This window comes from Tympanuchus pallidicinctus, unplaced genomic scaffold (genome assembly GCF_026119805.1).
Source record: "Tympanuchus pallidicinctus isolate F22 unplaced genomic scaffold, pur_lepc_1.0 scaffold17, whole genome shotgun sequence".
In the NCBI taxonomy this organism is placed as follows: domain Eukaryota; kingdom Metazoa; phylum Chordata; class Aves; order Galliformes; family Phasianidae; genus Tympanuchus; species Tympanuchus pallidicinctus.
Genome location: NW_026294690.1, coordinates 1840694 through 1866677, shown reverse-complemented (window position 1 = coordinate 1866677; position 25984 = coordinate 1840694). Strand labels below are relative to the sequence as shown.

The 25984-nt window shown below is 45.9% G+C and overlaps 1 long non-coding RNA gene across 1 annotated transcript in view; it reads right to left on the bottom strand.

Annotated features, from left to right (window-relative positions):
* Window positions 1-25984, bottom strand: part of LOC128078784 (uncharacterized) — an 84956-nt gene that overhangs the window by 25894 nt on the left and 33078 nt on the right. Inside the window, exon 3 of the long non-coding RNA XR_008205796.1 lies at window positions 14962-15195. This is a non-coding gene — a long non-coding RNA (uncharacterized LOC128078784). The remainder of the gene's footprint in view (window positions 1-14961; window positions 15196-25984) is intronic.

The window sequence follows — 25984 nt, the reverse complement described above, 5'->3', positions numbered from 1 at the left end:
GCAGAAGTGATTGCCGAGCCACTCCATCATCTCTGGGAGGTCATGGAGAACATGAGAGGTACCTGAAGACTGAAAGAAAGCCAAGGTCACTCCAGTCTTCAAAAGGGGCAAGGAGGAGAACCCAGGAAATTGCAGAGCAGACAGCCTGAACTCCATCCCAGGAAAGCGAAGGAACAACTTATTCTGGATGTAATCTCCAAGCAAGTGAAAGAAAAGAACGTTATCAGGAGTAGTCAACATGGATACAACAGGGGGAAATCATGTTTGACTAATTTGGTAGCCTTCTATGTTGTCCTGATTGGCTAGGTAGGTGAGGGGAGAGCAGAAGATGTGTTGTACCTTGACTTCAGGAAGGCTTTTGACACTGTCTACCATAACGTCCTCATAGGTAAGCTGAAGAAGCGTGAGATAGATGAGTGAACAGTGAGGGGGACTGAGAACTGGCACAACACAGAGTGTTGTGATCAGTGGCACAGAGTCCTCTTGGAGGCCTGTGTTCCCCAGGGGTAGGTCCTGGGTCTATTCTTGTTCAACATCTTCACCAATGACCTGGATGAAGGAATGGAGTGCACCCTCAGCAATATTGCTGAGGACAAGAAGCTGGGAGGAGTGGCTGGCACATCAAAAGGCTGTGCTGCCATTCAGCAAGACCTGGACAAGCTAGAGAGTTGGACAGAGAGGAACCTGATAAGCTGCAACGAGAAAAAATAGAGTATCTGGGGAGGAATAACTGCATGCATCAGTACAGGTTAGGGGATGACCTGCTGGAGAGGAGCTCTGCAGAGAAGGACTTGCGGTGTCCTGGTGGACAATAGGTTAGCCATGAGCCAGCAGTGTGCCCTGCTGGACAAGAAGGCCAATGGGATCCTGGAGTGCATTAAAAAGAGTGTGGTCAGCAGGTGGAGGGAGGTGATCCTCCCCCTCTGCTCTGCCCTGGTGAGACCACAACTGAAATACTGTGTCCAGTTCTGGTCTCTCCAGTTCAAGAAAGATGGGGAGAAAGTCCAAGAAAGACTGGAGAGAGTATAGAGGAGGGCCCATGGTCAGGGGACTGGACCATCTCTTGTAAAAGGAAAAGTTGAGAAACCTGTGACTTCAGCCTAGAGGAGACTGAATGGGGATCTTTTCAATGCTTATAGAAATCTAAAAGGGCAGGTATCAAGTGGGTGGGGTAAGCTCTTTTTGGTGGCGCTCAGCAACAAGACAAGGGGCAATGGGCACAAGTTGGAATACAGGAAGTTCCACATGAACATGAGAAAAAAACTTCTTTACTTTGAGGGTGACAAAGTGCTGGAACAAGCTGCCCAGAGAGGTTGTAGAGATATACAGTATCTGCCTGGATACTTTCCTGCACAACCTACTCTAGAGAACCTGTTTTAGAAGAGGAGTTGATCTCCTTCCAGCTCCTATGACTCTGTGATTCTCTAGGTTACGGCTCCAGAACCCACTAGCAACCCAGGCAGAAGAATGCAAGGGATGGAGCCCACATATACCTCGAAGATGAGAAGAACTTTTTGCTCACTTTGCACCGAATCCTCTAAAAGACAATAAAACTATCTCATGAGAACTGCTGGCATAGGGTGATTAAGTTGTTCAAATGAGCAAAATTGGTCATCTAACACAGCCTGCAAGAACTTCCCAGCTGCAAGAAGAGACTGTTCTGCAAAACAAAAAGACCCTTGCGAAGCCCAGATACACACAGCTCTCCAACTTTCATATCAGCTTGAGCCAACATGTGTTGTTAATGAGAGCTGCCTCTACCACTCGCAGAAATCCCTGGGAAACCTTTTATCAGTTTCTGGTGGGTTTCAGTCATATCTCTGAGGTTAAAAGCAAATGGTTTTTCTACACCAAGCACATGCTTGTTCTAATGTATGTACGTGCCAGAACAGACGTCACAGAAACACTCCATGCCAGATGCCCCTGCCAGAACATCCCCAGCTCCATGCAGCCCAAGCACTGTGGTCACATCACATCCACGCTGCACCCACTCATCTGGGACCTCTAGTGTATGACTCAGAGCAGTGCCACCATCGTGACTTATAAGTGGGACGAGCAACTTATTGCAGAGAACTAGATTTTCTGTAAGCAGAATAAATAATTTAAATGCTGAAGCAGCTAGCTTTAGTACTTTCCTGTGGCCTAGTCCTACTTTTAGGACATGACAGAAGCTGGAAAATTAGACTTTCTATTCAACATCTCCTTTGAGGTCCAATCTCCTAATCAGAATCAGTGAGCAGTTTGATTTGTCCCACTTTGCTTACAGAGTCCAAGAAAGCTATTCAAATTTGCTTCACATAACTTTAGGTCTCAAGTCACAACATCTCTGCGGAAGAAAATACTCAGAATGATCCTGAGAGACTGCTTGACTCTTTTTTTTTTAAAAGAAACAACCTTCCCTGCTGCCTCCCATGCCATTAGCCAAGCAGGCATGCCATCTTGGCATTGGCTTTAGAAATCTCTGTTCATTTCCAGGAGAAATGTGAGCATGCAGAAATACCTTGGATGAGCAAACTGCTCTGTGCTGAAATCCAGTTTAACTACTCCAGGAACACACCTCTACCCTCGGTTGCATTGCCTTTACCTCAAAGGATCCTCATATGGCTATAACAGGCCTGTGGGCTGATAATTGAAGCTAGCTGTGCTGGACTGGACCTGAACACCTCTTGTGACAAGGGAGCAGCGCCACATTTCCCTTGTGGAGGAAGCAGAGAGGCTGCAGCTTGTGGGCTGCTGAAAAAGCATGGCTCCTTGGCCAGGTGTAACGTCTCCTCCTTAACTGACATGTCAGAAGGAGATCTCTAACTTGAATTAGAGCAGCTATTCAACTGGTTTCGTAAGATGAATGCAAGAACAAGCTTAAAATACTCCTGGAAAAGCCACTCATGAGCACGGAAGATCAAGAGCAGATGTTGAGCTACTGGGATGACCAAGCAGGTGGCATCAGCTTTAATGAGTGACAAAGGAACTTCAAGTGAAGTTAGGCCAGTGGTTCCCACCCTACTGGAGAGCTTTCTTTAAACCTGCCTTGCTCTTCAAACTCTTACTGGGAAGGCGAGAGGACACACAAAGAACAAGGGCTCCAGAACACCTGTCCCATCAACTAGCTACAAACACTTTCTCTTCCTCCTATCACCAGACCACAAGAACTCAAGGCACAGACAATTCCTCTCAGGAAAAGACCCAAGAGAAGAGGGAAAGAGAAGGTCTTAGTTGACTATAACTGTTCCACCAACTTTAGCTGGCACACTTTCAGATGTCATTGGTCCAACACTGATAGTGATGGTATTGGTGGACAGTGTCAACGAATGTCATCTACCTGGACTTGTACAAAGCCTTTGACGTGGTCCCCCACCACATCCTTATCTCTAAATTGGAGAGAGATGAATTTGAAGGCTAGACTGTTTGGTGAATAGGGAACTGGATGGAAGGCTGCAGCCAGAAGGCTCAAGTCAATGCCTCTATGTCCAGGTGGAGGCCTGTAATGAGTGGTGTCCCCAAGGGGTCCATCTTGGATCCAGTATTCTTGAACATCTTGATCACCAAGAGGCTATGGGATTGAGTGTCCCCTCAGCTACTTTGCTGATGACACCAAACTGAGCAGTGCAGTTGAGACAGCAGAAGGAAGGGATGTCATTCAGAGGGATCTTGATCAAATAAAAGGTTGGGCCCTTGTGAACCTAAGATTCAGCAAAGCAACACGCAAGGTCTTGCACTTGGGTTGAGCTAATCCCAGATATGCATACAAACTATGAGAAAACTCCTTGAGAGCAGCCCTGTTGAGAAGGACTTAGGAGTCCTAGTTGATAGGAAACTGAACATGAGCCAGCAGTGTTGTGTGCTTGCAGCTCAGAAGGCCAATGCTATCCTGGCTTTCATCAGAAGAGGGATGGCCAGCAGGGTGACAGAGGTGATTGTTCCCCTCTGCTCTGCACTTGTGAGGCCTCATCTGGAGTACTGCATGCAAGTCTGGGGCCCCCAACTCAGGAAAGATGTGGAGCTTTTGGGGAGGGTCCAGGGGAGGCCGCAAGGATGCTCAGAGGGCTGGAGCACCTCTCCCATAAAGACAGGCTGAGAGAGCTGGGCTTGTTCAGCCTGGAGAAGAGAAGGCTGCAGGGAGACCTCATGGCAGCCTTCCAGTATTTAAGGGGAGTTTAGATACATGAGGGAAATCAACATGTATCTATATATGAGATACATCCATATATGAGATACATATAGGTATGTATCTCAATATCTACCTATCTATCTATCTATCTATCTATCTATCTATCTATCTATCTATCTATATTATACGTGGGTAGATAGTGACTGGACAAGGGGGAATGGTTTTAAACAAAAGCAAGGGAGATGTAGATCCAGTATTCCAGTCAGGGGGAAGTTTTTACTGAAAGAGCATTGAGGTTTTGGAACAGGCTGCCCAGAGAAGTACTGGATGCCCGCTTCCTGGAGGTTGGATAGGGCCTGGGCAATCTGACCCAGTACTTGATCTAGTGGCTGGCAATCCTGCCTGTGGCAGGGGGTTGGAACTTGATGATCTTTGAGGTGCCTTCCAACCTAAGCCATTCTGATTCTATTATTCTGTGATTTGGTGTATCATCTTGTCCCCAGGCCCTTGGGCAAGTTCCCTTCCCAAGACCCTTCCCAAAACAGAGACAGGCCTGCCCTCTGATTTGAGAGCCCACCAGAACAGCAAAGTGTTACTTCCTAATGGATGATTGTTCCAAAGCAAAGTCCGTGTGGAGTTAATTACCTACAAAGGCACTCACCACAGACGAGCTGGATCACATGTTCCTGGCTGTACATAGGAGCTTCTGCCTGGCTCCAGCCCTTCCCAGCCCCAGCCCAGCAATGGTCCCTTCTGAGAAGTTTCTTCCCTTCTTTTTTTTGATAAACAAACTGGAAGGTGCCTTCTCAGCACTGCTCACATCCCCACCACCTCCTCCAGTCAAAGGATTAACGACTTCTGGGTAAGTTTTATATACTTTCCTTCCCTTTTAGTTGGAACAGAAGAGACCAACAGCTGATCCAGAGGTCCAGCCTCACAAAAGTCAGTTTTCTGAGGAAGCACAGTGTCTAAAGGGGGCTGTTGAACACAACACCACACTTCCAGGTCCCAGGACCTCTCAAAGCCTGGTTTAACTCCAGTGCCAACATTAAAAATTGCTGCTAAACAGGCTGCAGCAGGACAAAGGCAAATCATCAAAACCACGTGTTTTTCAGAAGATTTTCACTGAAACAACCTATTGGGCACACGTGTAACATAGCACGTGTTTTTTTGTATTTCAAATTTACATTTGTTTGCTTTAAAAAAAAATCAGAACTCTCACGCTTCCCCATGAAATGTTGTTCAGCCTCCCTTTAAAACATAACTTCAACATCTATGTGAAAAGCTATGCCACAATGGGGGTCTTGTGTGCTCCTTCCTATCAATGAGCAGCCACCAAAAAAAAAAAGAGTATTTTGCAGAGAAATTCCTTGCTGAGCCAGCAGAGAACAAAGGATTGTCTGTGGTGGGTATTTGCAGGTTGTGGCTCCAGAAACTTGCAGCCTTCCTCGATTGCCAGTGCAACGTGAACTTTATGAAAAGTCAGGGGTGAAACCAGCTAAATCAACAGGAAAAAAACACCCATTTTGTTCCTGAAGTAACAGTTGAGATTGAGGTTTGACATCGGTTTATCTCCAACCCAGAGCTTTAGGACAAACAGAGATCGGTTCCAGTTCTGATTTCCACTCAACTTTTAACCATCACACGTAGCAATCTTCCCATGGTGACAATGCATTTTCTAAGGAGGAGCCCAACACTCTGTGCATGCTTCCATTCACCCCGCTGGATACATGTGTGTATGGGGGCACTGCTGCTTCCTGTGCAATGTTCAGAGCACTTGGGCTCCTGCTCTTGCACACATTTTGCAGAGTGTGGACTGCAGGAGCTTTGTCTGTGTGTGAGCAGCAGCCAACTTGTTGAGTGCACTGTGATTTGATTCAGACAGGAGCCAGACTCATCCTTCCAACTTTGCTCTGGCTTTAATTCTTGGCATAATTTCACGGCTTCTGTCAAGTCCCCAGAGAATTAACTTGATGGGAAGCCAATGAAATTACCAGATCACGTTTCAGCCTGCTCTATTGATAGTCCTCTGCTGCCCTGCACCTGTAGCAGTGTACTAACATTTTGAGGGAAGAGCCATTCGATGCAATTCTACCTTACACAAAAATTCTGTTGGAGCTACAGTACAAAATATTGAGGCCAACAGATAAACGTAATTGTTGTACATTCAGCATTACTTGGTAGAGAGGAATTTTTGTTTATTGATTTATTCCCATCCATGGGAACAGCCTTTCCTGGCATCAATGGTACCCTGAGCAGTTATTTCAGTGTAAAACACAGGCAGGGCAGAGCTTTCCCAGCTGTGTCTCCAGGCAGAAGAGACTGGCTTGCTCCTCCACCAGCTTCCTGCATGCACCTCCCTGGCGAGGCAGGAATGATGCAATCTGCAAGGTGATTCAGCACAGGATCTGTGAGGTGGTGGTGGTGGGATGGGATGCTACCACAGAAGGGGGCCAGCCAGGGATAACCAGCGCCTGGGTGCTCAGAGAGGAAAGTTCAAAAATTCTACCTGAGTTCAGGAGCTACTGCTTGAAATTAGGAACTTCAGACATGTGCCTCATTTTGAAGAGTGATGATAAGTCAAGCAGGATTTGTACAGACACCATGAGAGGTGAGTACAAGCTCTAAATTCAGTCCTACATGACTTTTAACCACTCCAGTTGGATCCTTTTGGCATTACAGTAACAACCTTGGCATCATCACTCCCACAGTTGTCTGCAATTAACAGTTGCACATTTGAGCCTCCTTGTGTTCATTCACATGCAGGTTCTGCCTGAAACCCCACTGAGGCTGCAGATGAGACCACACAGTAAAGTCTGAGACGTTTGTAGGGACGAATTTCAGAGCTTTTTCTTTTGTCCCTGATCATCAGAATTTTCTTCCTAGAATGAATAATCTCTTTTCCATTTGCTCTTTTTCTCTCACAGCATCGCTAGTGCTCTCAGAATGAACAGCAGTAAGTCAGACAGCAGTGTCCTCGTGGCAACTTTTTGTTCCCTGACTGCCCCAGCTGTGAGTGTATCAGCACTTATTAATGCTGCAGCCCCCAGAAATATTTAGCCTCTTCAGCTGGAAACTGAAAGTCTACCTACAAAGAAAAGCCAGATGATCTGGGAGGCTGCTGTTCTCACTTGTAGCATATGGTCAGTAAGAGAGAAAGCAGAATCTGAATCAATGTCCTGCTTGAAGGACAGGATTAGCTTTAATGGAACAAGAGTATAATCCAAGGAAATTCATAGTGAAGTACTTTCCCATACCAGAGAAGCTTACTTGCTGATGTCACACACATTGCTGGCAGAACTGGGACTCAAAAAGTGACTAATGGCCAAACTTGCCTTAACCACAAGGCATTTCTTGGCTCTTCAACATTAGAGTGAGTAGTTTGTATTTTATCTCAATTAGAAGTGAGCTGGGGGTAAGGGGACATTGCATTCCACATTTAAACTGCGTTTTGAGAGCCATAGCTTCTTTTCCATGAGGAGGGAAGAGGAAACCAGAAGCATATACCTGTTTGTCAAGTGAAGATAAAACAAACAGTTGCAGAACTTCTTTCTGCTACCTGACGGCTACATGACTTCCTTGACTTCTCCAGAATGAAAGATATTTTACTGAGAATCCTCATGTTTTCACAGATCTTTATTGAAGCTTTTTAGATGCTTAATTGCCAAACCCACCCTGTCGCTAGTACTCCGTGCCACTGGCTTGAGTATTTCAGTACAGAGCAAAAAGAAATAGAGGCAGTCTTAAAGAAAACACCGTAACAGAAAAGCCAAGAACAACAGATGATTGAGGAACTTTTTATTACTTTTGGTTCACAGAATCACAGACTGGCCAGGGTTGGAAGGGACCTCAAGGATCATGCATCTCCAACCCCCTGCCACATGCAGGGCCACCAACCTCCACGTCATTCAAGGCTAGTTTAGTGCAAAGCCTTCCAAGGCTTTGCAATGCCTCATTCTTTCAAGGCTGGATGGACTCCATTCCACTCCATCTTCTAAGGTATTAGTTTATCCCCAAGCAGCCCAAACTTAGTTGAGATCTTAGTTTTGCAGAGCCCTTAGCTTGCCAGTACCCCTGGGAGACCTCCTAGACTTCTAATGATCACAGCCTGACCTTCGAGACCTTCTTGCCTTCTTCCTCAGAACCCTGATCATAACTTGAAATTATTTCCCACGGTGTCATGAAAAAAGTGAGAGGATTTCAGTTCCATCCTCTATCACTAATAGAGTAATACCTTGAAATCCCATCTTCTAAGTTCTTTGGAGAAACAAACACAATTTCTATTAGATCAACAGTACAAGCTGTGGCACATATTCATAATACTAGCCTTGCTTTTCATCCCAGACCGCTTTCTTCTTCCATAAAATAGCTTAAGTTGATATCTGCAGCCAGTTCCCTACACCTTGTGGCATGAACCCTAAAAAGCTGTCTTCTGCGCTCACTCCAGCCAAAGCCGGAGAACAGGAGATGGCTTGATAATTGAAGAGGTTTTGACCTGATATATTGAGAAGATCTTGCTACAGCCTCACTTTTCAATTTGTTATTTATATAACAAAAGCAGTTCCTAGACCTAAAGATCATAAACTCTGGTCCTGACTTTGCACTACATCACGTTTGCCAAAGGGAGGAACTCAGAAGAAAAGGAAGAAGACAGTTTATCCACTTGACAGCCCTGTCTGGCTCGCCTAATCCACGCCAGCCCAGTAGACCTTCACTCTAAAGAGAATCAGTTTAGTTCTTTACCAGGTCATTGGCAGCTGAGTAATCTATTTGGTGTTAAGAACTGGGGATAAAAATCACAGAGCAACTGAGGTCAGAAGGGTGCTCTGCAGATTGTCTAGTCCAAACTGCTCAGAGCAGAATTACTCAGAATCATATCTGTTAGGGTTTTTAGCATTTCCGAGAGTAGAGACTCCACAGTTTCTCTGAACAACCTATTCCAGTGTTTGTCCACTCAACAGTAAAGGATTTTCTATTTCGAAACGGAATTTCCTGTGTTTTATTTTGCGCCCATTGATAAATCCTCCTCCAACCCCAGCCTTCCCTACTCCATACTGAATAACTCCAGCTCTCTCAGCCTCTTCTCTTAAGTTAAATGACCCAATCTCTTTATGCTCCTCTTGATCCTTCATTTGGTACATTTCAGTGTGTCCACGTCCCTCCTGTACTGGAAGCCCAGCTGCTTCTCACCAGAGCTGCTGTGGAAAGAGGATCATCTCCTCCCACCTGCTGGCAACACTTCCTCTAATGCTGAAGATGTGCCACAAAGGCACACTGCTGGCTCCTGTTCAACTAGGTGTCCACCAAAATCCCAAGGTCTTTCCTCTTCCAGCTGTCTTCCCGTTGGGCGTTCCCCATCCTGTAGTAGTGCCTGGGTTTGTTTCTCCCCAGGATCAGGATTTGGCATTTCTTTCTGTTGAGCTGCAGGATGTTCCTGTAGGCTCATTTCTCCACCTGTCAAGGTCTTTCAGAATGGCAGCACGGTCCCTCCAGTGAACCAACTGCTGCTCCCAGCTCTGCACTGCCTGGGTCTCGCATACAGGAATTCATCTGAAAGACAGCGATTCATTTTTAAGTACCCACACAGAGAGAATTCTAACATTTATTTCTGCTGTTTTCACCAGCGATGTGTTCTTACAGGATCTCACGGAGCTGTGCCTGAAGCCCAGGGATGTGCATGCACCAACTTCACCTGCGCTTGAGTAACTCATAGCTCAAACACCTGATATCCAACATTCATGCTGGAAAAGGGAGAATTCTACACAGCTACAATGGCATGCATCCTATCCAGTCATTCTTTCTTTCTTTCTTTCTTTGTCTGGTAAACTAAAATTATAGAATTAAAGCTTAGCAGCTGCAAGTGAGAGAGGCCAATATCCTCTGTGGATGACTCATTCCTCTTGTGGTTTTTTTGGAGGATGGGTTCCTGAGGAAATGAAAACATGTCAGTGTCTTTTTTTTCCTCTCACTTCCTTACACAACACACTGTTCTGCTGCATAGACACACTGGTGCATCAATCTGTGGCTCCTCTCTGTGCCAGGCTATGTGTGCTGCCTGATCTTCTGTACCACAGAGGCAATGGATTGTGACAGAAGTGGTGTCATGGCATGCCAGCTGCTGTTTCTAATGTGTTATGCACGACCAAGGAGGATGAAAATACCCACGAGATGGACAGAGATTGAAATGGGAGTAAGGGTGAGAAATGGAAGAGCGGCCACGTGCTGTTCCAGCAAAGTGATGACAGCCAAGTGATGTTTGTTTCAGTGGAAGAGCATTGAAAACACCATGTGGTGCATGGACTTGCAAGACCATGAGAAACCAAACTGAGGAAGTCAAGTGGTGGTTGGTTTCAGCCACTTCATAACTCATAACTCGTGGTGCCCTGCTTTCCAGATGGCACAGAATTCACTGAGAGCCTGACAGCTGGTAGGAGTAGCGAGGTCCCACCTCCTCCAAGCCTCCTTGAGGTGAGGATGAAGAACACACCTAGGGGCTGGGGCCACTGGAGCAGTATCCAAAAGGAGTGATGCACTGCGGTGGCAAATTCCATGAAATGATGTGAATTCTTCTGGCCAGCTAAGCTGAAGAATTAAAGAAGGTTTTACCTGCAATATGCTGACAGATCAGTACCCAGGCGTCCCAGTTCTCTCCCTTTATCCCTCGGCTACGCTGGGATTGCAGAGCTCTGGCCTCTTAGAAGGAGCTGTTTTGCCATAGAGGTTTTCCTGCCCTCTGGTGTAGTGAACCCATCGAGTCCTTGGCTTTCTGGTCCTAACGTGCTGGACACGAAAGGGGCTGACACATGCTGAGCTTTTCTGATGTTCTATGTTTTTAAATGCTTTTGAGACTTCTGCTCAAAAATGCTCTGCTTTGATCTCCATTTAATTTCCTTAAAATTGTCACTGGAGCTGTTGATATCTCTGACACATGTCAAGCGCATCCTTTTCTCTGCTCTTTCTCCTCTACTATGCAGTACATACAGAGATATATAAAAGATAAAGGGTTCAGCTCAGCACTTCACTAACCTCCTCCACATTTCTTTGAGCACTCGTTCCATTTATTTTTTTTATAATTAAAAAAAAATATTGCATAGCATAGTGCATCTAACTGAACATATAATTGTTACATGTAGAGTTTACCCAGAGAATTAATACGATCTCAATCTGTCTTCCTCAGGCAGCATATAACCACGCAATCTACTTGTTCTTTGCTGCTTTTTTTTTCTTCTTCTTCTCCCCAATCCTTGTAGCAAGTCTTCCATCTTGTCTAGACGTTTCTGACATACCATTGCCTGATCTTCAGCAGCTGCAGCAGTTCTCCATATACCTCAACAGGTGTATAAACAGGTCCGGCATCTCAACACACAAGTCCTAACTCCAATGTGCCAGCATTGGGCAAAGACCACAGCTATTCCTACCCCTTTCAGCCACATCTTTCGCCTCAATAGGGGGCATTTTAATTTATTATTATTTTTTTTTTATATTAGGACTCACTCGTAAGGGGAAAACAACCACAGTGACCAAAATTGTCTGTGATTGATGATCACAAGCTCTGGATGCTACAGTAATTGCTGTTAATAGGTAGGTATGATCAGAATTTTTCCACTTCAGTAGGATTGAATAGGAAAAGTAGGGCTGCCACCTTTTTTTCCTACTTTTTTTTAGGAAAAAAAAAAAAAAGATGGTATTTCCATCCAAAACCTCTTTGTAAATGGAAAGATGGCTGTGAGACTTCTCGGAAACTGTGGCTCGCCTGCTTTGCCTTTCCACTGCCTCTCTTACCAGCCTGCATCCTCCATTATTACAGCACAGCTGGAGCTCTGTAAACCACCTGCCCAGTATGGGAAGAGCTGAGACAATACACCATCATGTTGGCTGACCAAATATTCTCCCCAAATTCCCACTGAGTACTGCAGCAGTATTTCGAGCTCCCAGCAGAAGCCTGGACAGCGTGCTACTACTGGAACAGCTCCATTTTCTGCCAGCAAAAAGCCCTCTTCCCATCCCCGGCCTGAATGGTAACAGTCCTTCAGCTAACAGAGACAAAGTAGCCTGAGTCTGGCAGAAATCTCCTTTCCTAGTTTGTGCACTGCTTATACTGGGGCAGAGAAAGAGAACGAAAAATTATTTGCAGTCATGTCTTCAAAAAGCATAAACAAGATTACCTTGGTGCAAGTTCACATCCCATCAGCTCTAGCTTTTTGCCAGCTATCTAGCAAACACGTTCCAAGGCAGGAATGTTTGCTGAAACAATATATTGCATTTTTTAGACGTTTGTACAAAGTAGAATTGAAATACGTAGCGGTGAGTATTTACCTCTCCAACCTGAACATCAAAACTGCCCTAATCCACTTGAAGATTAGAAACATACCAGGGTGCTGATGTGTCCAAAAGGCAAAACTTTAGATCCCAGCAACAGATTTGAAGATTGTGCATACACACTCTGAACGCCCCAAGTACCTTGCAGAGCAACTGCAAAGCCGTGGGGCACTCCAGAGAGGAGGAAATAGCTGCAAAGAGTGTTTTGTTGAACCCAGGGTTCCTCAAAGGCAATACACCTCACTCCCATCTTTGACCACGCTGCTCCGCTGCCTTTGCAGGGCTGTGCCCCGACCTGGCAGAAAGCAGGGATTGCTCTTTTCTGGTCTTTGGGATGTGGTCAACGGAGCCCAAGGCCACTGAGTGAGTCAGAACTACCCTGCGCTTCCTCGTCTCGCCAGCCACTGATACTTGCAATCAATCCATTTACAAATCCAACCTCTGTCACCAATAATAATAATAATAAAACTTGAAAAATACATATTGTAGATATGCTTTTGTTTCTCCTTTTTTAAAAAGAACTATTATTATTATTATTTTTTTTTTTTGATCCTTCACAGACTGCATTTAACAGGTTCTTTCAGCCACTACAAAGTGTCTTGAAAAAACGACAATTCCTTGATCCAGGACTTGTCAATGAAAATCAACATTATGTTGCAGCAGAGTAATGTAACCTTGGTACACATTGCATTTGCAGCCCTCGTGAAGAAACAAATTGCTTCTCCGTGGCTATCCATGAGAAACTGAAGTAGCTAGAGATGAGCAGGCTGTACATCTATGTCTGCCACAGCACTTCTCTCTGGAGCCCAATGCAGAGTACATCAGCCCTGGGTGCCAGGAGACCTAGCTGCTTGACTCTGACACTGACTCATTTGTTGACTGGTAAGTCATTGGAAATGACTTATTTTTATCCCCCTGCAGATGCTGTGAGGGTTACCCTGCCAGTAGAAAAGTTTCCTACAAGCCATGTCTGAAACTGGCAACAAATACTGTATCAGCACTCCTGATGAGCCCAGCTCTTCTCATACCATTTCACAGAGCTAATGGGAGCTGATGGAATCTTATCAAAGCAGGACCCAAAAACTCCAGTGGCTCAAAGCAACACATGGATAAGCCAAGTGAGAAGCCAGACCAGATGAACAAAGGAAAAAAAACCAATATGGTTTATCACCATTTGCTTCACATCAACAACCAGCAAGTACCACTACCAGCCCATTGACAGTGGCCAAGGCTATGCCACGATGCCTGGGCAGCAGGGCCCTGAGCTGCTACTATACCATTTGGAAGTGCTCTATTTTCCCAATAATATTCTCTGTTACTCCCTTAACTGGCAGCCCCGATCTGCCAGATCATTAATGAGAAATTAACAAAGAGTGTCAGGCTAATAGAGAAGTAGTAATGAAGATTAATCTCACCCCAGAGAGGATAACAGGCCTTTTTGGAGACCTTGTGCACCACAACAGCATTTGGAGGGTCAAAAATAGGGCAATAAATGTTGATTAATAGCAAACTTCTCTTTTGTTCCTTAATTATGAGTAGTACCTAGGGATTTCAAATAAGCCTCTCATTCCACTCTAGCTACTGCTTTCCCAAGCCGGGACAAAAATATGATGGCAAATGTGAGCACAAGTCTCTCAAAGCGAACCAACAGAGCCAGAGAGACTAGGACTACCTAGTTTTTATTGCCTGCTAGCAGCTGCACATCTCTTTCTGAAGATGAGCTGGATGAGCTTCTGTATGCACCTGGAGTGAGGTAAGACCTTAAATGAGCAACTCCTGCACCTTGGGCCAGACCAGGTTCGTCTAACAAACTCCTGGCACCCTCTGGGTTAACCCTTTGGAGTTAATTCTCCCATGGTGCAAATCCTCACTGCATCTCTTCTTGACAAAGGCTGCTACGTGCACGGATATTACTACTGGCCCAGAGTTCCTGAAAGCTGAAGCAGCAAGGCAAGACCATGCATCACCACAGAGCCTTGCTATTTGGGAACGTGACTGAGTTCCCAAGCCTGCTGCTCACTTCCCTTGTAGTCTTTTGTCACTTCAGCCCCTTCACTTCAATTCCTCACCCACCACATGAAAGCACTTTAGTAGCTGAGATCACAGTATCCCACATAACGCTACCACCCCTGGTGCTCGTTTACCATGCTACCTCATGCAACCTCCTTCAAGACATAACTGTGGCAACAGCCTTCACACACATCTAATGAGGATGCTACCACTCTCCCTTCATCTGTCCTATATAAATCCATAGGAAAAGAAAAAAAAAAGGCAAAAAATACCCCTAGACCATTCCTACACTGGACGAAAAAGCACCAAGTTTTGCTGCTCTAGGTGATCCATAAAGCAGTAAGCAATTAGGATTCCTGTCTTGCCTGGCTGGAGCCCAAATGGAAGCAAATCCTCTGCAGGCAGGAGAGTCCTTCCAGCTCCACAGTCCCACAGAGGGGAAACATACTGAGCCTAAAGAAAATCAATGACTTTGCATTTGCTGTATTCAGAGAAGTGTCTGGCAAAGAAGTTGCCCTACTTACCACAAAAGCAGCAACAGTGCCACTGCCACAGCAGGGGACAGACCAACTCCAGGCCTTGTTTCAGATCTTGTTTTCCTAATTGGAGCAGGCTGTGCTGCCAGCAAGAAAACAGGATTCTTCACAAGAGCAGAGGTACGTATCTCCCACTGCATTTTCAAAGGTGAGACAACAGCTCCATGGCAGCGTTTAACTCTTGCCCAGTTCACATCCACAGCACTAGTCCGTGCTCTCTCGCTAGGAAAGATATAAAGGGGGAAATCAGTCAGCTGCAAAGATGGGTAGTGGCTGCTGCAATCAAGGACTCAGCTGCATGTTCTGCAAAGAAGTGCCTGGGTTGAGCACTTTGAATGTGCTGCTTATCTTTCAGTAATGCCAGGCAACTTTACCAAGGGATAAGCAAGTTAGTTTGCATATCAGTGGAGCAAAAGGAAGCCATCCTAATTCTAAATTCTTAATTCTGAACTCTTGCATAGGACTAATTGCCTGCTAAGCATTTCAAGGGGAAGCCGTGCCATTTCTATTGCATTTACATGTCCTCTCAAAATGGTGTTGGCAAAGACTCTGGATCAGATGCCACCTCTTCCAACATCCAAGAGAACATCAGCAGGACCTGGTTCAGGCCAAAGTCATAGGTGCCCAACCATTTGGCTTGGCTGGGCCACCCTGAGTGGATAGGAATTGCTTGGGCCACATGTAAAAAAATAGTTAATGCAGGAATGGCGTGGGCCACATATAAAATAAATAGTTAATATACATAAGTAACAATTTTAATGCATTTATTTATTTATTTGTTGTTGTTGTTATTCAAACATCTAAAGACGAGGGCAGCAAAAACATAAAAGTAACATACTGGACACATATGGTCTAGAGGCGTTCTGTCCCTCTGCAAGGAGCATGCTGCCCAGGCACCCACTGGAAATGCTGCTCCCTCAGCTTCTGAATAAAACTCCTTAGACATTCTGTTAAGCTGAGCATTTAAAGGAAAGATGCACCCACCTCCCATCGACAGCAGAAGGACACGAGGCACCTAATTCTGGTAAACTCATTTGAAAGCCTTACATTTCAGGAGGAATTCCCCCACAGTTCAGGAGGAAACGGTTACTGACACGATACTTCACACAGACTGTCACAAATCCATGGCGCCAGGTGGGATCCACCTGAGGGTACTGAGGGAGCTGCCAGAAGCGATTGCAAGCTGCTTTCCATCATTTAGCAGCAGTCATGGCCAACAGGGGAGGTCCCAGACCACCAGAGATTTGCCAGTGTGCCACCCACCTACAAGTGGGATCAGAAGGAGAATCCAGGGAACTACAGGCCTGTCAGTCTGACCTCAGTGCTGGGAAGGTCAGGGAGCAAATTGTTTTGAGTGCAATCACTCAGCGTGTGCAGGAAAGCAGGAGCTCAGGCCAAGCCAACAAAAGTTCATGAAAGGCAGGTCCTGGTGACCAAGCTGATCACCTTCTATGACCAGGTGATCCACCTGGTGGATCTGGGAAAGGCTGTGGATGAGATCTACCTAGACGTCAGTGAAGCTTTTAACTACCTTCCACAGTACTGTCCTAGAGAAACAGGCAGCCCGTGGCTTGCAGAGGTGAACTCTTCACTGGGTGAAAAACTGTCTGGAGGGCTGACTCAGAGAGTGGCGGTGAATAGAGCTAAACCTAGTTGGTGACTGCTCACAAGTGGTGCTCCTCAGGGGTTGGTATTGGTGCCTGTCCTGCATCTTTATTGATGATCTGGATGAGGGGGTTGAGTGCATCCTCAGTAAGTTTGCAGTAGACACCAGTTTGGGGGAAGTGTACATCTGCTTGATGTTGGGAAGGCCCTCCAGAGGGATCTGGACTGGCTGGATCAGTAGGTCGCACCTCAAGTACTGTGTTCAGTTTTGGGCCACTTCACTACAAGAAAGACATTCATGCCCTGGAAAATGTCCAGAGAAGGGCAACGAAGCTGGTAAGGGGTCTAGAGCACAAGTCTTATGAGGAGCAGCTGGGGGAACTAGCATTGTTCAGTCTGGAGAAGAGGAGGCTCAGGGGAGACCTCATCATTCTCTACAACTTCCTGAAGGGAGGTTGTGGTGAGGTGGGCAGTCAGCCTCTTCTCCCATTATCTAGCAGTAAGACAAGAGGGAACAGCCTCCGGTTGTGCCAGGGGAGATTCAGGGCATAAGGAAATACTTCCCCGAGAGAGCGGTCAGGCACTGTATCGGGCTGTCCAGGTGGTGGAGGTGATGGAGTCACCATGCCTGGAGGTGTTCAAGAAATGTTTAAAAGTTGTGCTGAGGGTTATGGCTTAGTGGGAAATATTGGTGATAATACTGAAATATTGGGAAATACTGGTGATGTGTGGACAGTTGGACTGCTTGATCTCAGAGGTCTTTTCCAACCTTGGTGATTCTATGATTCTGTGATTCTAGGCTGAGACCAATGGGGTGAGATTCAATCAAGTGTCAGGTCCCACACTTTGTTCACAACAACCCCAGGCAATGCTACAGGCTCGAGGCAAAGAAGAGAAGAAAGTCAATGATATCCTGACTTGTATCAGAAATAGTGTACCCAGCACGAGCAGGGAGGTGATCATCCTCCTGTATGCAGCTGAGTGAGGCTGCACCTCAAGTGCTGTGTTCACTTTTGGACCCCTCACTATAAGAAGGACATTGAGGCCCTGGAGCAAGTTCTGAGAAGAGCAACAAAGCTGGTGAAGAATTGGAGCATAAGTCCTATGAGGAGAGGCTGAGGGAACTGGGACTGTTTAATCTGCAGAAGAGGAAGCTCAGGGGAGACCTCTCTATAATTCATAGATATCACTCTGTATAATTCCCTGAAGGGAGGTTGTAGCAAGGTGGAGGTTAGTCTCTTGTCCAGGTAACTAGCAATAGGACAACAGAGAATGGCCTAAAGTTGTGCTAGGGAGGTTCAGGTTGGATATATGGAAGAGTTTCTTCTCAGAAATGGTGGTGAGTTATTGGAACAGGTTTCTCGGGGAGGTGGTGGAGTCACATCCCTGGAGGTCTTCAAGAACCATGTAGATGTGGCAGTGAGGGACATGGTTTAGTGGGCATGGTGGTGATAGGACGGTGGTTGCACTAGATGATCATAATGGTCTTTCCCAACCTTAATGATTGTATGGCTCTATTATTTCAAAGTTCTGCTCTAATTAGCCAAGTAATTGCCTGTCATGTCTGTGCTCTTAAGCAACTGGCACAGAGCTAACTTAACACTGATTCACCTTCTGACTCAGAGTCATTTATTTGCACAGTTTCCACCACTGGGAGTTGAAATAATGAGACATGTTTTCCATACGTTCACAGGATAATTCATAAACTATGAAGAATATATGACTTCATGTCCATCTATGCCAGGCTTTCCTAGCTTCACGACCAAATAAAAGCAAACCAGATCTATTGTCAGTTCTAGGTGTGCTTAAATAAGCTTGGGGATATATTAATGCAGGCACATTCTCTTTTTCCCAATTTTTAAGACAAATTCCAGCACTGAGAGAGCTCTGAAGGCTGGAAGGATCAAAGACAAAGCCATTCCTCTACTACAGAATTAGTCCCTCCTTGCCTCCTTCGGATGGTGTCTCCTCTCTGTGCAGGAGCAGCCATTTAGGGGGCTGGAAAACCCTCCTGGCTCTGTGATTCTTTTCTAGCTTTGACTTCCACGCTATGTTTGCCCAGCAGCTGGCGGCAACTGAAATATGGTGACAGTGCTGCCCAGCACACAGCACCACAATGCTCTCATCAGGGTCAGTGCAAGCTACCTCCAGCTGCAGCAAGAGCCTCTGAGCCTTTCACATTTATTCCCTCTCGTACTGTCCAAACTGCATCCCAGTGGCCTCATCTCCCACAGCCCATGGAGGTTCCTTTCCTTCAGCATTTTCATCCTCCAAGTGGGATGCCTGACTAAATTAAAAAGCTGCCTGGTACTGCAGTGCTGTAGCAGTACAGGAGCTTCTTACAGCTTCTTCCACCTCGTGCCCTCAGGTCCATTCCTTAACATCAGCTCTCTGCCATTTCGAAGGGGAGTGCAGCATGGCCACCAGTCTGATGTGGAAGTCAGGCTCAGCTCAGTGAGGCTTGGCCTGGGCCACCCCACCAACGATCGTTTTTAAGATATGCAACTGAACAGAATATGCAACAATTAGTGAAATAAGTATTAATCTGATTAAAAACTACCCAAGCTGAACAGAGCTAAAAAATAAACGAAACTCAGGTACAATCCTAATGAACAATTACTTACTAACAATTCTTAGCGGATCCTTAAAATGGAAAGAATCGTGCTGAAATAAAATTAAAGATAGTTAACAACAAAAATGTTTGTCAAGAAAAAAAATCAAATAGGGCCTTGTAAGGATTTGTTCATGATGTGCACTGGTTGACTGTGATCTCTTCCCCTCTGCTGGCTTGCACTGTGCATTAGTATTTTGTTTTCCATATTATGTAGGTTGATCTGAATGTAATGCCTTCTGTTTATTTCCATGGAAATGACAACAGATGCAAAGAGAACAATAGTGCCATTTAGTAGAGCAAATTTTCAGCTACAAAACACTATTTTTTAACAAAGTCACCACCATTAGCTGTGCATTTTCACCAGCAATGACAAGAGTCTGCAAACCACGCTCATGCAAACCAGAGGAGGTGATCCATTGTTTCACATCTGGTTTGATGGCATTGTTACTAGGAAAATGATGCCCACGCAGTCTATCTTTCATTGGCCCAAACAGATGGCAGTTGGAAATTGCCAAATCCAGGCTATATAGTGGGCATGGCAGGGTTGGCAATGTGCTCCATGGTCTTCAAACTACTATGGGGCCCGGTGTTATTGTGTTGCAAAAGAAATGTTGTCTTCTTCTCTACTCTGGGTGTTCAAACCTTCAGCTTAGTCTGCACTGCAATGTAGTGGTTAGGACAGATGGTTTGTTCAGGTTCCAGAAAATTCAGAAAGATCACCCTTCTCCTATCCCCATAGACAGCACACATCTCTTTACTCACTGAGAGCTGCATCTTTAACTTTGTCTTCGAGGAGGAATTCATATGGACTGCTGTTCTGACTCCAGCCCATATTGGTGATTCTGCATCTTGCCACTGGTAAAGATGCAATCAAGCAAACTGTCACTTTCAGCCTTGCATTGGCTCAACAGGTCCTTACAGATGTGCATGTAGTGTTCTTTCTGTTCCGGTGTGAGCATTTGTGGGACCCATCTGGTGCAAACTTTGCAATACTCCAACATTGCCAACACACTGAAGCCAACATTTCTCTCCTTACAGTTCCCTGGTCACAATCTGCCACATTGCTTGGATGAGTAGATCAAGCTGCTCTTCATTTCATAGTGACATGGAGCAGTGCATGGACATCCAGAACATGGCTTGTCTTTCACATCACTGTTACCACTGCTGAAACACACCACTCAGCACCTCGCTGTGCTCACGTGCACGTTTTGGTCTTCATAAACATTCAGCAAATGCCAATGAATGTCAGTAAGTGCCATTTTTTTCTGCAAGGAGGAAATTCAATTCCAGCCTTCATCTTCATATGCACTTCCATGTCAGACCACTCACCTGCTGCCATCCATCGCATGGTGACAAAATGTAACGGGATACCAGCAGGAAGGTTCAGTCTCTACTGCCATACCACCGTGTTGTGGGTCAACATCATAGAATGGGACAAAACACTTTCAGAGCAGCCCTTGTGTTTACCAGCTTCAAAGTCATCCTTAAGTTGTAAGCACACGGCACCTCATGGTCAGGCCTTGGCTGATGTCCTTTGTAGGCATAAGTGCCTCAGTTTAGCACAAATCTAATTTTAAATGGAATAGCAGGCTCTTAAAAAAAAATAACCACCATCAAGGTACCAGACTGCATAATGGATATTAGCCATGTTCCTAAGTGCCTTCCTGAATGAAGGCCATGGCCTATTGATTACAGATGATGTATTAACAGCATAATTTTCTCAGAAATGATGATAAAGCCTGCATCTAGGCCAAGGTTATCCACCAGGTACAGCAATGCAGATTGACATGGGAGTTACAAGCAGGCTGTTGGACAGTCACACTGACAGCACGTGGCTCCCAGAAGCCCACACTACCAACCCACTCCCCTGGGCTGCACACACCTCCATGTGCTACAAGAGTCCAGCAACAGTGGGCTCATGAGCACCTTGTCCTGCCTGAGGAAACTGAGTGGTGAAAACTGCTGCTAATTGTATACATGGGCGGCCATTCCTGAAAGTGTGCCGTGCACAGATTTATAGTCGTGCCTAATCGAGCAGGTCTCTAAATGAGAGGTAATTAATAGAAATTAATTAGCAAGTGCTAATTGAGTAAATTCAATTAGAAAATAACAGCTGTAAGGTAGGAGTGCAAAGGATAGCTCTGCACCTGTGTTAGGCTGAGCAGACAACAGAAGGCACAGCCAGCAAGCATAGGACGTGGCACTTTTCTCTGTGGTGCTTTGCTGCATGATGCTGCAACCCTGGGAAGTGGTGACAGAATACATAAATCTCATGTCATTTTTTCTGAGCAATATGAGATCCACCGAACAGGATCTGAGGTTCTTCATTTCCCGAGGTGCAAACCCACGCTTACAGCACCTTGCAATTAGCCAGAAGAGCTTAGAAAATGAAATCTCGTGGGTCTGGACCTGTGCTCCCAGTTCTAGGAATGGAAGTTTTCCTGGTGGTAGCTCCCTCCTCTTGCATGAGCCTACAAAACTGGAGCCTGTAGTGCAAATAAGTAAAATATTAGTGCCACATTGTGCTGCAAATGCTGCAGGAGCAGAACAACCACAGACCATCATTTCAGAGTTGCACTGGCAAGAGCTGCTTTTATTTACATCTGCTGTTTACATTACTGCATGATGAAACAGAAAGGAGGAGATGTTCAAAAACAGTATCTAGGTCAGGGCCACATTTTGTTGTCTCCTACCCAAGGGACGGTGATCTCTGGCAGCTTCCACAAGAGCTGAGTTCCCCTCAAAATTAATCCAGGCCCAAACCCATGCTCCTCTCACAGCCAACCAGCTTCGCCATTCACATCCCAGAGGCTGCCCTGAATTAAAGCTGGTTCATGCACAGCAGTGACATCCAGGCAGCTCAGAAGTTAATGATGCAGGAGAGCAGCTGGGTGTGACTGCTATGAAAGGGGAGAATGAGCTTCCAGCTTTTCAATCACAGTTAATCATTAAAATGTTTCATGGTCACAGAAGGTGCTGGCTTCCTTACAAGTTCCCCTTATCAGCTATAATTATTTCCTGATCTGCTTTTGCCTAACTACCTAGCAAATTTATGCACAACACCCTTGAATCACCTGACTGCATTTATTGCCCTGTAATCCAGGTCAAATGGGCCACTGCTATGTCAGCTGCAACACTTACAGCATGTTATTTCTCCCAGCTCATACCCAAATGCAAAAGCTGTTCTGCCCACTGCCTTCCCTTTATACCACTCCTCTTCCTGTGACAAAGAAAAACAGAGCAGTAAGCTCAATATCTCAGAACATCTACATTATCTCCAAAACACAACTCCGGCATAAAGCCCACAAGAGTTCTGCTTCCCCCCCCCCAAATTCTACTTCACTCTACGTTTTCAGTCATTTTAATCTACAGATATTGTCTAGACAACTGAATTCATAGAATCATAGAATCATAGAATCACCAAGGTTGGAAAAGACCTAAAAGATCACCCAGTCCAACCGTTCACCTATTCCCAATAGCTCCTACTAAACCATGTCCCTCAACACAACATCCAGCCTTTCCTTGAACACCCCCAGGGTCGGTGATTCCACCACCTCCCTGGGCATCCATTCCAGTGCCTGACCACCCTTTCTGAACAGTAATACTTCTTCATGTCCAGCCTGAATCTCCCCTGCCGTAGCTTGAAGCCATTCCCCCTGGTCCTATCACTAATGACATGAGAGCAGAGGCCGACCCCCAGCTCACTACAGCCTCCCTTCAGGAAGTTATAGAGAGCAATGAGGTCTCCCCTGAGCCTCCTCTTCTCCAGGCTGAACATTCCCAGCTCCTTCAGCCTCTCCTCATCAGCCCTGTGTTCCAGACCCCTCACCAGTTTTGTTGCCCTCCTTTGAACACGTTCCAGGGCCTCAGTATCTTTCTTGCAGTGAGGGGCCCAAAACTGGACACAGTACTCGAGGTGCGGCCTCACTACTGCAGTTATTTTTAGTGCCATCACAGTGTGTTATTTACCATGCCAGAACCAGCAGAGCTGGGACTCAGCTTTCTGCTGGGTACAGTCCAGAGTTACCAACTTAACTCTTTTACTGAATAAAAATGGGTAGAATAACCCTGCCCGGCACGGTAGGTTTGAAGACATGAAGTCAAACCCTGAAGCCATATGTAAAAGGAGCCAGTGGAAATTTCCAAGATCAGGAGAGGGCTTGCACTTTGATAAGTGTGAGCAATGTACATAAGTAAAAGTAAGAACTGGAGATCCAGTTCCCATTGCAGCTCTGATTAACAGGCAGAAGTTCACCTGCTCTCAGTGAAGCAGAAGAAGCTGTCCCATCTGCAGGTACTGTGAACCTACATATAAATACCTGTGCTGTACAGCACCTACCTGAGCTACCAACAAGATCTTTCTATGACAACACAGACAAAGGGGACAGAGGTCTGTAGCCAGGGAGAGGAAGAGATGAGAAATGGAAGCGTGGCATTTCATGATCAAATTCATCTTGGTGAGACAGTAACATCTACAGAAAGGAACAAAAAAGCATTGAAGGGGGATTTTGTTTTCACTGCTTAAGTTCATGAAAATACTGTTTTAGGGAAATTCAAAAGCACGTAGTAAGCAGGGGATGTACATGGAATAACCCCAAGGCCAGATTACACTGCTGTTGCTTAATCCTGGTGTTTGATACATGGTTGACTCTGCTTGCAGGCAATTGCAAGGTCATTATGAAACACTAGTAATCAACAATTCAAACCAATGCTTCCTCTTTCTTTCTAGCATAGTACTCACCCAAAACAGCCACTAATTCAGAGAGCTCTCAAACGTGAACAAGAATTTGAAAATGCCATGCTCTGTTTGTCTTTTCCTGCTCACGGCAGTCAGGTTTCTTCCAAGGCAGACCAGGGCACTGCAGGGACACTGGACATGCTCTGAGAGCTGAGGCAGTACACCAGCAAAGTATAGGACAGGAACTCACAGAAACGTCTACCCACGCGTGCAGTTCTCTGCTGTGTGAGCACTCCTTTCTGCTCTCACACTTATCTATATTCTGCCTGTAGCCACTGCATGTAGGGCTTTAAAACTGCCAGCTCAAGGCTCAGAATGAAGGCATGCAGTATCCCTGATAGTTCTACAGAAAGACTAGGGGAAAAGATGATAAACTTTGCCATTGTGGAAGAAGCCCACAGTGCATCTGTGCCATATCCCCGGGGGGGGGGTCTCATCAATCTCTCCTGGAAAGCCCAGGCAATAAGCAGACGAGGTGATTTTGCATATTGCTCAGCCTCTGTCTCCACGTAAGAGAATGCCACAACTCAGAAAAGTGACAGCTGGGGAACGTGACAGAGGTCTGCAGAGACACACATAGTGGTAAGGTGATTGAAGTGTTCAAGACAACTGCATCCTGGGCTGCATCAACAGGGGGGGGGGCAGGTGGGAGAGGGAGGGGATCATCCCCCTCTGCTCTGTCCTTGTGAGGCCTCATTTGGAGCATTGTGTCCAGGTCTGGGACCCCCAGCACAGGAAGGATGTGGAGCTGTTGCCGCGGATCCAGAGGAGGCCTCGAAGATGCTCAGATTGCTGGAGCACCTCTCCTGTGAAGAAAGGTTAAGGGAGCTGGACTTGTTTAGCTTAGAGAAGAGAATGCTCTGGGGAGACCTCACTACGGCCCTCCAGAACATGAAGGGAAAGCTCATGAGCAGGAGGAAAAGCAACTTTTCACACAGACTACTAGTGACAGGACAGAGGAGAATGGCTTTAAACTAAGAGAGGAGAAATTTAGGTTAGATGTTAGAAAGAAATGCTTTACTCAGGGGATGGTAAGGCCCTGGCACAGGATGCCCAGAGAAACTGTGGGTGCCCCATACCTGGAGGTATTCAGGGCCAGGCTGGATGGGGCTCTGGGCAGCCTGAACTAGTGGCTGGCAACCCTGCCCAGCGCAGGGGTGTTGGAACTAGATGGTCTTCAAAGTCCCTTTCAAATTAAGCCATTCTATGATTCTATGACACGAGGTAGAACCATTGCAATTACTAAAAATTACCACAAAGCCGATGACAGACTTCGGGTGGGTATGCCAGGGTTTTGGCAGGGGAAGGATCACAATACCTAGAGTTTCTCTCTTAGCCTTCCCTCAAACACTGCAAACTGGGTGAAGATGGGCCCTTGGCATTAGCCTGTACAAATCTTGCTGTCAGGGCACACAGCGAGTGCTTATATTGCAGAACAATCTGTCTTCTGCCCAGAGCTATATCCAGGCACACAGCTCTTGGAAACTGCCTTTTTGCTTTCTTGCAGCTTTCCACTTCAGACTTTCACACTGTTGCTTTCTTTCAGCTTTTTTTTTACCATTATATATACGCCTAGATTTTGAATGACAGTGAAATATGCTGCAATAACAGCCTTGCAGCCTGCTGTCAGCTGTCCACAAATACTTACACCCTTTCCCTGCTGCCTGTGTGCATTGACCTTTAACTAAGGAGGCCTCTTTCAGAGTTCGTTCTTCATGGTGTGTTCAGTTCTCTGCTGAGACAGCCAGCAGTGGTGGCAATCAATGGAAGTCACTCACTGTGGCGTGTTGTCCCATCCCCAGGACACTCTTGTCCCACTGCTGCAAACCCACCAGGCTGGGGGAATCACCATGGAGCAGAACCAGGCTTGTCTGCCTGTACACAACACGTCTCATGCTTTCGTTATGATGTCCCTGCAGCTTGGCCTAACAGCTGAACTACAAGATGCCTACAGTAATCAGCAGCCACAAGAATTAGCACCATTCTTTTAATTTTTAATGCTGTTTGAAAGACCTTCGTACCTTCATCAAATCTGATGATGGGCAAGGTAGTCG